Source organism: Arvicanthis niloticus, chromosome 9, assembly GCF_011762505.2.
Source record: "Arvicanthis niloticus isolate mArvNil1 chromosome 9, mArvNil1.pat.X, whole genome shotgun sequence".
Taxonomy (NCBI): Eukaryota; Metazoa; Chordata; class Mammalia; order Rodentia; family Muridae; genus Arvicanthis; species Arvicanthis niloticus.
Genome location: NC_047666.1, coordinates 33,622,002 through 33,636,929, shown reverse-complemented (window position 1 = coordinate 33,636,929; position 14,928 = coordinate 33,622,002). Strand labels below are relative to the sequence as shown.

Genomic DNA, 14,928 nt, shown 5'->3' with positions numbered 1-14,928 from the left:
CAGAGTGCCATGCATAGACCCTCACACAGAATGTTTACTTAGTGAGCAAGTTGGGGAGTATCACTGACTTCTGTAAACTCTTTTGTTAGCTTGTCTGCTTTCCTTATGACAGATCCTCAAGGTCCCTCAAGGGAGATCCTTGTTGGGTTTTGCTTACTATTGCTGATGTTTACCCACCAGGAGTCTTGGGAATGTTTTCCACTTCCACTTATTTTAGTGCTGGAGTGATTGATAGCTTTTAGTTAACAAATTCAGATTTAGTTTTAGGGAGCCTAACTGTAAGATTTGGGGAGGTGATGTTTGCCTAGCTCTCCTCTCTCCTTAGTGCTTTTCTGAAGGGCAAAAGCATAGCCTACAACTGGCTTGTAGGCTTCCCTTTGCTTAGATAAAGTATCTAGTTAGGTAATGTAACTGTGAAGAGGCCAATGACTTCTCAGCTGTGCTGAATGCCACTTCTTGACCAGATCTCCCAAGTTGTGGTCCATCATTTCTTGGCTATTTTTAAAGAGGGGGTGGGGGGTGGGGGTTACTGTGACTGGTTTAGCTTTCTTGCAGCAGCAGTAAGGCCATTAGGGTTCCTATAACCTGACCTCATTTTTAAGAAATTGCTGACTTTGGCAGGGTCCGGTCAGAGCCTTACCACTTCCAGTGTTGGCCTCCTGAAAAGCATTGTTTCAGCTGGTCTCAGCTGAGTCAGCTCTAAGTCAGAACTAGGTCAGAATAGCTCATTTTGTAGGCTGAGCAATGCTTCTAACCAACCTTCCACAGGGAGGGAGAAAGTTAACTTTAAGCCAGCTTGCTTCCTTGCTTGCTTTCAGAAAGTGGCTTTTTGAGACCCATGGGTAAGGAAGGAAGGGAGGGAGGGAGGGAGGGATAGGGACTATCAAGGGGTTCTGGGATGTTTTAATTATTATGTTGTTTGAGCTTTACACTACCATTGCTGCGGAAATATTTCCAAATTGAACCGCCTTTCATGCTCTGCACTTTCAGAAACCAGGAGAAACTGTAATCTCACCTTCAAGGAGAAGGAGCAACATTTTCATTGTATAGGGTTGGGGAGACTCCCTATTGTGAATGCATCTTGAATTCCTTTCCTTAAAATCTTGCTGAGAACATCTTTCAGAAGCTCAGTTTTAGAGTAACCTTGTCTTGCTAGAACCCTGAGTAGCCCCAGGCATGCTGTTGCAAGATGTTTCTTGAACTCTACTTGCTGCCCGTTGTCAGTGTTGCTACTTCATTTTCTGTTATATGTGTTGTTTGTCTAGCTGTTTGAAAACCTTACAGTCAACATACATTAATATGTCATTAGCAACAAGAACCACTGTTAAAAGGAAGCTTAATGAAGCAATTTCTCTTAGAGGTCAGGGAAACACAAATATTATTTGCAATGCAACAAATATTATTTGCAATATAACTTTATTCCCACTGTCACAATACTTCATATAGTAACTGCATTCTGAGAAAGATCTGGTTGCTGAGACTAATGCTGTCCTAAATTAGGAGAAATTTTAAACTTCCTTCTGAGATAGTTAAAAAAGCATGACTGAGAGAATAGCAAGAGTCTAGAAAAATAAAGTGCTTAGCGTCTATACTTACAGTATCCAGGGTTAGGAAGTCCTTAGCCACATGTAACTAACTGTTTGGGCATTTCAGATATAGTTCATGTGAATTGAGATCTGCTGACGGGTTAAGATACTGTGTACATTGGAAAGATTCACTGGGGGCAAATGAAGGGGAACACCTCACTAGTCTTAGTCCTTAGACTTATTTGGCTTTATAGTAGTTTGACTATGCTGAGCTAGAATAAACCAATTGTTTGATCGATTTTACTTGCTCAGCTTGAGTTCTTTTTTTTTTTAAGATTTTTTAAAATTATGTGAATGAGTATGAACATGGATATGTACATGTGAATGCAGAGTCAGTTGTAAATGTGGTCACTGGAACACAACCCAAGTCTTCTGCAACAGTTATACATACTCTTAACCACTGAGCCACTTCTCTGGCCTCTTGAATTATTTTTGTGTTTTAAAGTTTTATATGAGTTCACATTATATCTGCATAAGAGAAAGGTATATTACTAGTATGATAATGGCACTCATAGTTTAAAAAAAAAATTAAGAAGTCAGTCGTGTCCTATGCCAGTGTTCATTTGCTGGTTGAAAGGTTTTCTTAGGAAAACCTTTGCATCTCTAAGCACTTTTGGAGATGATAGTGTGCTTGCCATGGATGTCTGTGCTCATGATGGCCTTGGTATGAGGTTCAAGTGAGAGAAATGAGGTAACAAGGTCAGAATGCAAGGGGGAATCCCAGCAATTGCCTTGGAAAAGCTTGCTCTCTTCAGCAGTTGTATTTGACCTGGATTTCATGCCCTGGAACTCTCCTCCATCCACCTCCTGAACCTGCCTTTGGTGTTACATGCCTAATAGCAATTCTAAGGGCTCTCACCTGCAATAAGTGCTTTTGTGGTGTGCTTACAGACACCCACTCCACTCAGCTCCCAAGAACACCGAGGGAGGTTTCTGTGTATTGTTACTCGCTGTGATACTTGGGTCAGCCCATTAAGAGAAGAATTAACCCAGGCCTGAACCTCTTCTCTATGCTATGCATGCTGTTCCCTCTTCCTACCCCCACATTTACCATGTAGGCTCATAAATGACCTAGACAGAACCTTTATTCTTTGTCTACAGACAGTGTGCTCTGTTACTGAATACATAGCTGTGTATGGTGTACCTTCTCGGGTCAGCAATATTAGCTGTAGAAAAGCCAAACCAATTCCTGCTAAGCTTGATTTAGGGAGCAGATAGTCTAGAAGAACCTGCTGTATAGTTGTGTATTTTAAGACATTCAATTGCAATGAATAGCGAACCTACAGAGAGCTTGGAAGTTAGGGAGGCCAAACCATTTATTTAGTAATCATCACCATACTGTTGACTCCACGGGGGTAAAGGCAGTGTTCGTGTACTGAGGTACTCACGATGGATCTTCCTTCAGTCACTATTTACAAAACAGCTGCCATCTTTCAGATACTCTTACATTCTCAACAAATTGATGAGTGAGAGACTGTTGTTCTCTTGAGTTTTAAATATTTAAACAAAAAAAAAAGTGGGAGGAGAAAACAGAGTCCAACAGCATGGAGGGTGTCAGTGGGAGATGATACTACCAAGAAGGTGACCTAGGTGGGTTGGAGCAAGTTTGTTTTGGTTCTGGAAATCAGGGTGTCCATGCGTCATTCCCAGTTCAGTGAACAGCAGTGCAAAGTCAAAGAAGCAGAAGCATGCCTGACTTGTTTGCTGGGCAGTAGGGCTGGGCAGAGTGGGGCAAGGGGAAAGGAAAATGAAGTTGCAGACTAGGGAGTCTAATCAGATGGGAACTGCAGAGTCTTTGTTTGCTTTTTTGGTTTTGTGGGTTTTTTTTTTTTTTTTCTTTTCTTTTTTGTTTTGTTTTGTTTTGTTTGTATCTCTATATAGGCTTTCTCTTTGTAGCCCTGGCTGTCCTAGAACTCTCATGGAGACCAGGCTGGCCTTGAACTCAGCGAGCTACCTGCCTTTGCCTCCTGATTTCCTGGATTAAACATATGTGCCACCAACCCAGCAATTTGAGCTTTTTTGATATGGGATTTTGAGTACAGATCTTATGTAGTCCAGCCTACTTCTTGGAAAAAGTTGATATTATGCAGTCAAATTCTAGATTGCTGATGTGCAACTCTGTAAGCTTTAGTGATCATGCACGAGCCTCAAGCCATCATCCCACCAAGATGCTGAGTCCTTGTATTGAGAGACTGACTCCCTTGTGACATAGCGTTTCAGAGGACAACTCAAAAGGCTCTGACTGGCAGACTGTAGAAAGGCAGCTTAAGTGATGAAGGACAGTGTGTAGGTTCATACAGCTGTCAGTTGGGGGGTGGGGGGAGCAAGCAGCTCTGGGCCTAAGCTCAAGGTAAAGTCTGATGGGCTGTGTAGAAGAAAAGATGGCATGATTTTACCCTTTACTCTAAAGAAGGGTAGAGATCTCATTTACTGATCCGCTTGTAAAGCATAAGTATTTAATAGATATCTAGGCAGCACTGAAGTATACGAATTCAGTATGGGTATGCTTTGTAGGAGAAAAAGGTGGAAGGAAAATTAGTGGCGTTTTAGTGGTCCCTTTAGGATTCTGAGGTGCTTGATTATACCTTATGTATGGTGCGGGATCTTAGTTCACTTTGCTATTTGTTGTTTGGTAGTAAGATCTCTTTTTTCCCTAGGTAGACATATCTACAGCATTGCGTACATCCTACAGCAGAGGGCTTGACTTAAGGAAAGTGACTTGTGATAGACAGGGAGACATAGCTCATAAGGAGTCTTCTTTATTCCACCAAAGTTGAAGTTTAGGAAGCAGCTCTGGTGTTTAACTTTGAGTCACTTGCTCACTTCTGGTACTGGTAACTGACAGCACTCATGAGGTGAAAAGAGAACGTGAGAGAATGTTAACATCAAACACTGGTTAAATGCTAGTTGTTGGGGAAAAGATATGGTTGCTTTGTATACCTAAATCCCCAATTAAGTCTAGAATACATTGTGGAAAGCCTGTCTGAGAATAGCTGTCAGTTGTTCTCACTGCTGTTCAATGATATGGACTTCTTCATTCTAGATGCTTCTCTCCTTGTTTGGGGAGTTTCATCAACAAACTTTTGTTTTCTTTTAGAAGAATTTACCCAACAGTAGATTCAAGCTTACTCTTAGGACAGACCGGTAAATGAAAAGAAGGGTTTGCATTGAGGGAGCTGGTAGTCTTTTGGAAACAGGGTCTCACTATGTAACTTTGGCTAGCTTAGAACTCTATGTGGAGCAGGTTGGCTTCAAACTCATAGAGATCCTGTCTCTGCCTCCTGAGTGCAGGGACTACAGGATTGTGCCACCACTTCTGGTTGCCAGTCATCAGAACGTATGTGATCATTGTAGTTTTCTAATAAAAAATATATTGATGAATAAAGACAGAATGTAAGTGATTTCATCAAGGTTTATTAGCCATTTTTTTTCCCCCTTTTACAGTGCTGGGAATGATACTCATGACTTTCCAAATACTTTGATCTTAAGCTACACCCCATCCTTCTTTCCTTTCCTTTTTAACTGAAATATTTAAAACATAATATTTTATCCTTGAGAATTTCATATGTTGTATTTTGATCATAGTCATCTCTCGAAACTTCTTCCAGATCTGCCTCTGCCTCACCACCTGACCAACTCTGTGTTCTCTCTCTGTCTCTGTGTCTGCTTAAAATACATTAAATCAGTTCTGTGGTAGCCTGGGTGTAGTTTCTACTGTGGAGTGTGACCCTTTCATCAGAGGTCACACATCAAAGAGAACTGACTGCCTTTCCCAGTAGCTATCAAATGCCAGTAGCTCCTCAGTAGGGGGCAGGGGGACATGCCTGCCTCCCCATTTGTTGGAGATTTCTTTGGCTTGGGTTTGTGCAGGTTTTGTGTATGCTGTCATAGTTGCTGTGAGTTCTTATGTGCGTATGTCCTGTTGTGTACAAACAAACAAAAAAAATAAAACAACAAAAACCCAAAACAAAAAGAAAACAAGAAGAAAAAAAACCTTACTATTTCCTTGTAATAATACATTGCTCCTGGTCCTTAAACTGTTTCCCCCTTCTACTAAGATCTCTGATCCTTGAGAAAGAAGGGTGTGACATAGATGTCCCAGTTGGGCTGAGCACTCTGAAGTGTCTTATTCTCTGTGATTGACCAGTTGTAGTTTTAGTGATGATTCCTCTCTTGTCTAAGAAGACTCTCTAGCAAGGGTTGAGAGTAGGGTTGAGTATAGCAATATGTCATTTGGAGTCATTTTAATACCATGTTTCTTTAGCACAATAGTAATAGTAGGTTTTCTCCTAGGCTCTGTGACCTCGCTTGCCACAGATTCCTGGCCTCACTAACAGTGCTAGGCTTGTGGATTGGGCCTTAGAGCCAATAAGAAAGTAGCTGGTTATCTTCATACTATGTATGCTGTTATGGCACAATTGGGCATGTCTTGCCAGAGAGGTCATGTAGCTCCCAGGGTTCACAGCTGGGTGAGACTGATGAGTAATTTTCTTCTGAATGGTAGATCCTTCCAAGGAATCAGCACGCCTTGCACCTTCCAGGACTATGAAAGTCAGCCAGCCTTCTTATTCTTTCTTATTCTTCAATATGGTTTTGTTGTTCTTCTTTTGTTAAAAATTTAATGAAAAAATATGCATCGTTGTCCTTTTCTCATTGTTTCCATGCCCTTGTCCCTGCTTCCTCTCAAATTTATGTCCTCCTTTTTAAAAATTTTTATTAATATTGTCTATGTTAGGGTTTGGATTGCTGTGATTAAACACCACACATGGCCAGAGTAGCTTGGAGAGGAAAGGATTTATTGAGATAGGAACTCAAACAGGGCCAGAACTTGAAGTCAGAATCTGAGGCAGAGGGCATGGAGGAGTGGAATTGCTTACTGGCTGGTTTGCTCAGCCTGCTTTCTTATAGAACCCAGGACTACCAGCTCAGCAATAGCCCCACTCACAATGAGCTGGGTCTTTTCCCATCAATCTCTAATTAAGGAGGTATGCTACAAGCTTGCCTGAAGTCCAGTATTATGAAGGCATTTTCTTTATTGAAGGTCTCTTTTTTAGATGAGTTTAGCTTGTGTTAAATTAGCATAAAACTATCTAGCACAGATATATATGTAACTATATGCATAAATACAACCTAAGTCTATTTAGTGTTACTTATATGTATGTTTCAAAGGCTGACCACTTGGTATTGGCTAACCACTTAGGGGACTCATCCCTGAGGAATACACATTCTCCCTCTCTCAGGAGTCCTTAATAGCTTTAGGTCTTCATATAGAAGTGGGCTTCAAGAGAATTTCCCCATTTAATTTGGGTTGTCATCTGAAGCTGGAATTACTCAAGTTTTGTTTACTAAACTCAAAGGTGTGGTGTGTTCAGTGATAGGATCTTACCATCAACTTCTGGAGGGAAACCAAAATCACTGATAATAACCTGTAACATGGGTCTATGGGACCCTATTGGCCAACGACTCAAAAAGAATTAACCCATTCCTGTTCTGCAAGTTTTATTTGATAGCCAATGATTACAGGGTATGTGCATGTACATATGTATATACATACATACATACATACATTATCTTCTCCTGTAATATTGCCATGTGGCTTTTTCAAAAGGAATTTACTGTTATTGCTCCCCATATTCCCTCATTTTTCTCTCTGCCATTATATTCTGTCTCCCCTTGGATGAAAGACTCCCTTCTTTCACATGGCCCTTTACTAGTTTCCTAATCTGAGTGGACATTCCAAATGAAACACACCTATCTAAAGCTTAGAAGGCAATATGTATATTTGAGAGGAAGCACAGTACATGGTTTGTCTTTCTTCATCTGAATTTTCTTACTCAGGACGATGGCTTCCAGTTCTGTCCATTAGCCTGCAAATTTCATTTTTCCTAAGTTGAGCATTATTCTATTGTATAAATGCAACACATTTTCATTATCCATTCATCAGTCTGTGATGGCTATTCCTGGTTGTCAGCTTGGCTACATCTAGAATGAACTACAATCCAGAAATAGAGGGCATACCTGTGATCCAGATCTTGAGGCTGGAAAACACAGGCTTCTGACCTGCATCTTGACATGGAGATCTTGAGGTATAGTGGCCATGAAAAGCTTAGGCCCAGGCAATGTAGTACACACCTTGAATCCCAGTAGACTGAGGCAAGCAGATATCTAAATTCAAGGTCTGCCTGGGATAAAGCAAGCTCCAGATCCAGGCATGGTGGTACACCTTTAATCTGGGCCACACCTTCCGTTGGAGGCCTACAAACGGACAACATTTAATTGAGGCTGGTTTACAGATTCAGAGGTTCAGTCCATGATCATCAAGGCAGGAACATGGCAGTGTCCAGACAGGTGTAGTGCAAGAGGAGCTGAGAAGACTGCCTTTCAGGCAGCTAGGTCTGGGGTCTTAAAGCCCATTCCTGTAGTAGCACACAAAGCTACACCTACTCCAACAAGGCCTCCCCTCCAAATAGTGCTACTCCCTGGGCCAAGAGTACTCAAACCACCACACAGTCTATGTTTTATGTCATTTGTATAGGCCATTTCCATTCTCCCTTCTACCTTCCAAGAAAAATGAGTAACAGCCACGGGTACTGTGCTGACCTGAGCTGTCAAAGTATCTCCATTTCACTCTGTGATATAGTTGGAGATTCCATGACTATAACTCAGCCAAAGCCCTTGGAAACATGCTGTCATTCTCTGGGTTAGTAACGTCTTTACAAATCAGACTTTATTCATCTTTCTCATCTCTTTATAGTGTCTGAGGATCTAGAACTGAATGTTTTGACTGTCAGTTCCTCTTTGCAAAGCAAGTTTGATGAGATGGTGTCTAATAGCAGGTAGAGAGTTCTCTCCCACTCACCATAGCAGGTACAAAGTTCACATGTCTGTCTGTCTGGGGCTCAACGGTCCAACCACTGGGCAACAGAGTTGCTGTGGTACCTCAGCAGAAGCTCTGCTGGAGGGTCCAACCTGATGGCTTCATCACCTCAGTGCCATTGTGATACTGGGTTTTGTTAAGTGTTTGTTATTTCATCTGGAAGATTCCTCTGTTATACTCATAGAATCTGACACTCTTGACTCCAGGACTCACACAGTAGTGGGGCTGGGCAGTACTTCAAGGCTGTTACTTTATGGCCGATTACATTAACCCAGCTGTCCAGTCTCATTTTTGCCATGGGAGTTTCAGTGCCAAGTGTGTCTCCTCTTTTGTAGACTCCCAGAATGCAGCAGATTTAGAGAGCTTGCAGGGGGCATCTGTTCTTATTGAGAGACTCTTGGACCAGGAAGACTTACTTGCCCTTGTGACCAAGTTTTCATACAGGATTATTTATGCTCAATAGCATTTGGCATCCATCTCTTCCATTTCTGGTGTTGGATCAATGTTGCAAGTGGGATTTGGAACCTGCAAAAAATGCTTCTCTGTATCTTCTTTATCGTGCCTCTTAAGAGCTGGTTGAAAATCCCCTCCTCCTCCTCTTCCTCTTCTTCCTCTTCTTCCTCTTCTTCCTCTTTCTCTCCCTCCTCTTCTTTCTCCTCCTCCTCTTCTTCCTCCAATAAGAGTGCTGATAAGATGGCTTCCTTCAATTATCAAATATGTCCAGAAACAAAACAGAACCATGTTTCTGCATGAGATTCCTGGCAGAAATGGTGCTACTTCATCTCAGGATAAAACTGTGAATTTTTAGTAAGCAACAAAATATGACTGCTTAAGGAAAGCAAATGAGATGATGCATAGCCTGTGTGCCAGAGTTGCTTTGGTCTTGGTGCTTTGAGGACTTTGCTAGTGATTTGTAAGAGCTCAGGCTCCTGACTACAGGCAGAACCCTCCCTCAGCTTGAAGGGTAGCTGAGTAGAGAGCTAAAGTGTGGTGGGGTGGGCACTGTTGCCTTCCCAGGAGCATCTCATTGTCATATTTACTCATTCATAGGACACAAGCCAAGTATGTGCATGTGTGAGAATGTGTGAGATTGAGGCAGATACACTGAGACATGTGTGATGCAGCCATCACTCACAAGAAGGAATGCTGGGGGTGGAGAGGAATAACACCCTACAGGCCGAACCCAGAGGAAGACTGAGCTGGGAGACACAAATCTCTCCACATCAGTACTGACCTCATCTACACTGTCAATCCTTAAACATAATCCAGCTTCATCCTGGGGCTCACCTGCAGATGCAGTGAGCTTTTCTCACACAGGGAACAGACATGCTGCATTGAGCTTCAGCAGAGTAGACTACTGGATTTGGTAGAGTTTAAATTGTACTCTTCTAAGACAGTGTTAACTTTTATGCAAATGGGTAATTTGGATAAAGTAAGAGAGGTGCACAATTTAATAGTACTTAAAAACTTAGGAAATCATTTTATTACTTTTGGATATGTTTTTAAAAGTATTTCAAGGGTCTGGAGAGATGGCTTTGTAGTGTAGAGTACTAACCACTCTTCCAGAGGACCCTGGTTTGATTTCCAGCCTTTATATGACTATTACACTCTGTAATTGCAGTTCTAGGGGATCCAATGCCCTCTTCTGGCCTCTCTGAGTAACAGCCACTCACATGGTGCACAAACATACACACAGGCAAAATAAACAAACAAACACATAAAAATTTTAAAGTAAACTACAATATTTTAAGTACAGGTGGATGAGAATTAATGCTTTTTTCTTTTATCCTACAATGTCTATGAGTATCGACATGGCTCTGGTACTGATATTTCCTTCATATAAATCTTACTTGTCTTGATTTGAATGAGCATCACCGTCATTAGCTCATATATTCAAGTACTTGGTCTCCAGTTGGTAGAACTACTTTGGAAGGATTAGGAGGTGTGGCCTTATTGGAGAAGGTGTTCTTTGAAGTTTCAAAAGCCCACACCACTCCCTGTCTTTTTTTTTGCCCTTTGTTTGTGTGGATCAATTTTCTTCTGTTTTGTTTTGTTATTTTTCAAGACAGGGTTTCTTTATGTAGTCCTGCCTGTCCTGGAATTCACTCTGTAGATCAATCAGGCTGAATTGAACTCAGAGATCTGTCTGCCTGTATCTCCAGAGTGCTGGGATTAAAGGCATGCATCACCACCCTCTGACACTTCTGTGAGTCAAGGAGTAAACTCTCAGATACTTCTCTAAGGCCATGCTTGCCTTCTGCTATGTTCCCTACAATGATGGTCCTGAACTCATCCACTAAAACTGTAAGCCCCAGTTAAACACTTTCTTCTATAAATTGTCTCAGTCATCCTGTCTATTCAGATTTCAATTGAAAGTTAACTAAGACATAACTTCATCAAAGATTCTTTGCACTAACTAGGTTTCTTCTCCCCTCCCTCCATGTATGTGTGTGTGTTTAGTGTATTGTATCAACTGTTCTTACTTGAAATTACTAAAGTTTTTTTCCTTTTTTTTTTTAAATCTTTGGAGAGCCAAGATCATGCATCCTTTTCTTCCCTCATGGTTTGGCTCTGTTTGTGACTTTAGAAATTGATTATAAGTGACATAAAGAACCTTTAAAGTGATTTTTACAAATTCAGCTCTTACAGAACACTGACTGAACTATGGATTGAACTTCTTTGTGTGTGTGTTTCAGTACGTGAAAGGCCTTTTACATATTCCTTTATTCAATAGATATTTATTGAACATTTACTGAATACCAGCCCTGTTCTGAGTGCTTGAATTATATAAATTAAGCAAATCTGTGTGTTCTCGCAGCATGCATCCCAATGGTAACTATACGTCATTCCTAGTCCCCATGATAACTCTTCAATATAAATATTGGCTCACCAATTTTTAAGGTGAGAAGAGAGCTGCCCCAAGGATGATCTTGGCAGCAGATTATGAGTGTCGTCATGTTGAGCATAGAAGAACATTGAAAGGATTCAGAAAACATCAGGCTTGTTACAACCTGAGTTTAGTCAATAGGAGGCTTCCTGGAATGTATGAGTCCTAAATTGGCTCTTAGAGGAAATCGTTATTTAAATTCAAGGACAGAAATATAATGATCATTTTCTTTGATTGTCACAAGTCAACAGGATGACCCAGAGAAAGCCAAATAAGGATGAAAACAAGTGTTTGCTTTCTGTAGTCAGCAGCATACACCAAACTTCTGGAGTAGCAGAGGCGGGACTAACTCCAGTCTGTTAGAATGAGGATCCCTTATCTAGAGACAAGAACACAGTGTCTTATTAGCAGTATCTGCATGGGAATGACAGGATCACCACTGATTTTCATGCTAGTATGTCACATGCTTTATTATAATTATGTTGATTGCATTAGTGCCCAGAAATGAATCTTTAGAAAACAGCTATTAGAATTGCTAAAGAGATTCCTAATACATGGTGGCTTGATTGCTGGGAGACTCAGATAGGAGAAAGAGACAGAAAGTGAAGAAATTTAGGTTAAAATGTTGATCACATAGTTTGTAAGTACAATTGTACAAAAAGCCTGTATTTGTTAATGCACCAGGTAATTAGGAAACAGTTAAAATTTAACTTACAGTGAAGACCTTTAAAAACTTCTTTGTTGAGATAGATTTTTATATACAATGTATTGCTTATATTTAGTGTGTGAAAAAATTTGAAGCCACTATAATTAAGACTGATCAAAAACATAGGCCCAGTTTTATAGCTTTTAGTCCTAGCTGCTTGAAATGCTGAAACAGGGGGATGACTGGTACTCAGGAGTTAAACCAAGCAGCATTAACAAGACCAGGAAATGGGATAGAACAAAACCACATTCATGTTTTGTTTGTATAAGGTTTTTTTTGTACCTATGTGTAATTACTCTTCTCTACCCTATACTTTTCTCATTCCTACAAATGATATGTAATTTTTTTTGTAAATTTTCTTTTATGTTTTTTGACTGTGTGTATGTCTGTGCAGTTCCTTCAGAGATGCTAAGAGGGTGATAGGTCCGTTGGAACTGCAGTTAGAGGTGGCTGTTAGCCATCATGTGAGTTTAGAATTGAACTTTGGTCCTCTGGAAGAGCAGTCAGGGCTCTTAAGTGCTGAGCCGTCTCTCCAGCCCCGGTACGTATGTTCTACTACTGTGCATTAGTTTGCTTTTCTTAGAAATTGTACACGAATGAAGTCATTCAATATGTATTCTTTTTGTGAAGGAACCAGCCTGGCTTCAATCAAAGCATAAATGGTGAATTATGCTTTATTCACTGGCATAATTCTTTGAGATCCATTCATGTTGTAGGATATAGCTGTAGTTTACTGTTTAATTGCCAAGTAGAATCGTGCTTCTTATATGGGGATGCCATCATTTACCTACTTCTGTGCTGGTAGAAATGTCTGTTGTTTCTGTTTTGGGGCTGTTGTAAACATCTGCAAGTAAGTCTTTATGTGGTTTTAGGCTTCCATTTCTCTTCTATAAGAATCTAGGTGTGGAATGACTGGATGTTACTCTATCTGAAAAATTTAAGCAAAACACCAACATTTCCAGAGGGCCTGTTGCATGCTCCATTTCCACCTGTAAACCTGTAAGATTTCAGTTTTCCCACATTTTAAACAGGTCAGCTTGGCCAGCCTTTTAATAATAATAATAATAATAATAATTATTATTATTATTATATTATATTATAATATAATATTATTATAATAATATTATTATAATATTATTATATATTATGTAATATATTATATATTATATAATATAATAATAATATTTTATTATTATTATTATTATTATTATTCTGCTGCTGCTGCTGCTGCTGCTGCTGCTGCTGATGATGATGATGATGATGATGTGGTGTCTGTGAAGAGGTGTGCGAGCGAGTGCTGTACCAGCTGAGGGACTTTTGATAGATAGTCATTTGTAAGCTGTCTAAGGTGGCTGCTGGGAATTGAATCCAGGTCCACTGCAAGAATAGTATGACTCTTAACCACTGAAGCATCTCAGTGAAGCACTCAGCCCCTTGGCTAGTTTTTCTAACTTTAATCAATCCTTTTATAGTGCATAGTGCTACTTCATTGTTGATAGCAGATGATGTTGAGCTTTTCGTGTCCTCATTTGCTTTTCATGCATCTTCTTTTTTAAAGCTTATATTGAAATATTTTGCTCCTTTTATGCAGCGTATTTTGTTTTCTTAATGCATTTCTAGAACTTTTTTACATCGTCTCAATAAATGTTGCTTATCAAATATTTGGTTTGCTATGCTCAGTGTTTTTCTGCTTTTATACTGTCTTGTAGAGGATAGAAGCTTGGATTTTGTGGCAGTCCAGATTACCCCTTGTAGGGATCATGCTCTTGGTATTACATTTCCTGAAATAGAAGCTCAGAAGGGTTTTCTCTTATTTCCTCTGTACATTTTGTAGTTTGGGATTTTCCTTTTATGTTTCTGATTTATTTTTATTTTTTGTTTGTTTGATTATTTAGTTAGTTAGTTACTCAGTTAGCAGTTAGTGAAGTCAGAGGTGTGGAGACAGAGTATCACTGTGGAGCTCTGGCTGGTCTGGTAGTCGCTGGGTAGACCCGGCCAGCCTTGAAGTCATAGATGTGGGCCTGCCTCGGCCTCTGCCTCACAGTGCTGAGATTCAAGGCATGTGCTGTCACACGTTTTTGTGCTTACTGGGTTTTGGTTTGGCCTTTTGTTCATTTCCTCTTAATGTGGAAACATTAAACATTTAGTTGTTCTACCATTTCTTGAAAATGTTTCATTCCTCCAGTGGATTGTATTTGTATCTCTGTCTGTAACTTTGAGCCATATATACCATGCAAGTGAATATTTGGATTCTCTGTTCTTTTACAGAGTAGGGTAGTGTGTTGGTGATTGAGAATCTTGAAATTGGTTCTAAACCTTCTTGTCCATCTTCAAGTATATTTTGGTGGCTGAAAACCTTCTTCAGGGAAGCTCTGCATGAATTTTAGAGCTCCTGTTTGCAGTGCTCCAAATGTAAGTGGAGTTTTAGTGAGGACCGCATTGAATATGTAAACATGGATCTATTTGGGGAGAATTTATACTTTAACAATATTCCCATGGGGCCAGGTGTCTGGCTAAGTGGTACAGTGATTTCCTGTCCCAGGCAGGCTTCTTGTTTATATTTACAACACTGCACGCATGCATGCATATTCTGTCCCCAAATAAGGTGATCTTTATAAAAGTATTGGTTTTTCCTTTTAATTTTTTTTGTTTTGATATTTGTGTGTGTGTGTGTGTGTGTGTGTGTAGTCTCAAGAGTATTCTTTCCTTTCACTGTGTGGTCAGATTTAGTTTTTAATATTATATATTTTTGATGCTACAGTAAATGCTACTTTAGCATTTCAGTTCTGACTATAGATTGTAAGTGGACAGAAATATATTTTTGGACATCATTCTTGTGATCTGTAATATTACAGATTGAATCAGATTGTCT

At 40.0% G+C, this 14,928-nt stretch overlaps 1 protein-coding gene and 1 non-coding gene across 6 annotated transcripts in view; one reads left to right on the top strand and one right to left on the bottom strand.

Annotated features, from left to right (window-relative positions):
• Positions 1–14,928, top strand: part of Magi1 (membrane associated guanylate kinase, WW and PDZ domain containing 1) — a 593,004-nt gene that overhangs the window by 360,796 nt on the left and 217,280 nt on the right. The gene's annotated exons all lie outside the window — the stretch shown is intronic.
• LOC117715929 (small nucleolar RNA SNORA44) lies at positions 8,144–8,275 on the bottom strand. Its single transcript, XR_004607709.1, has one exon. It is a non-coding gene; the product is annotated as a small nucleolar RNA SNORA44 (small nucleolar RNA).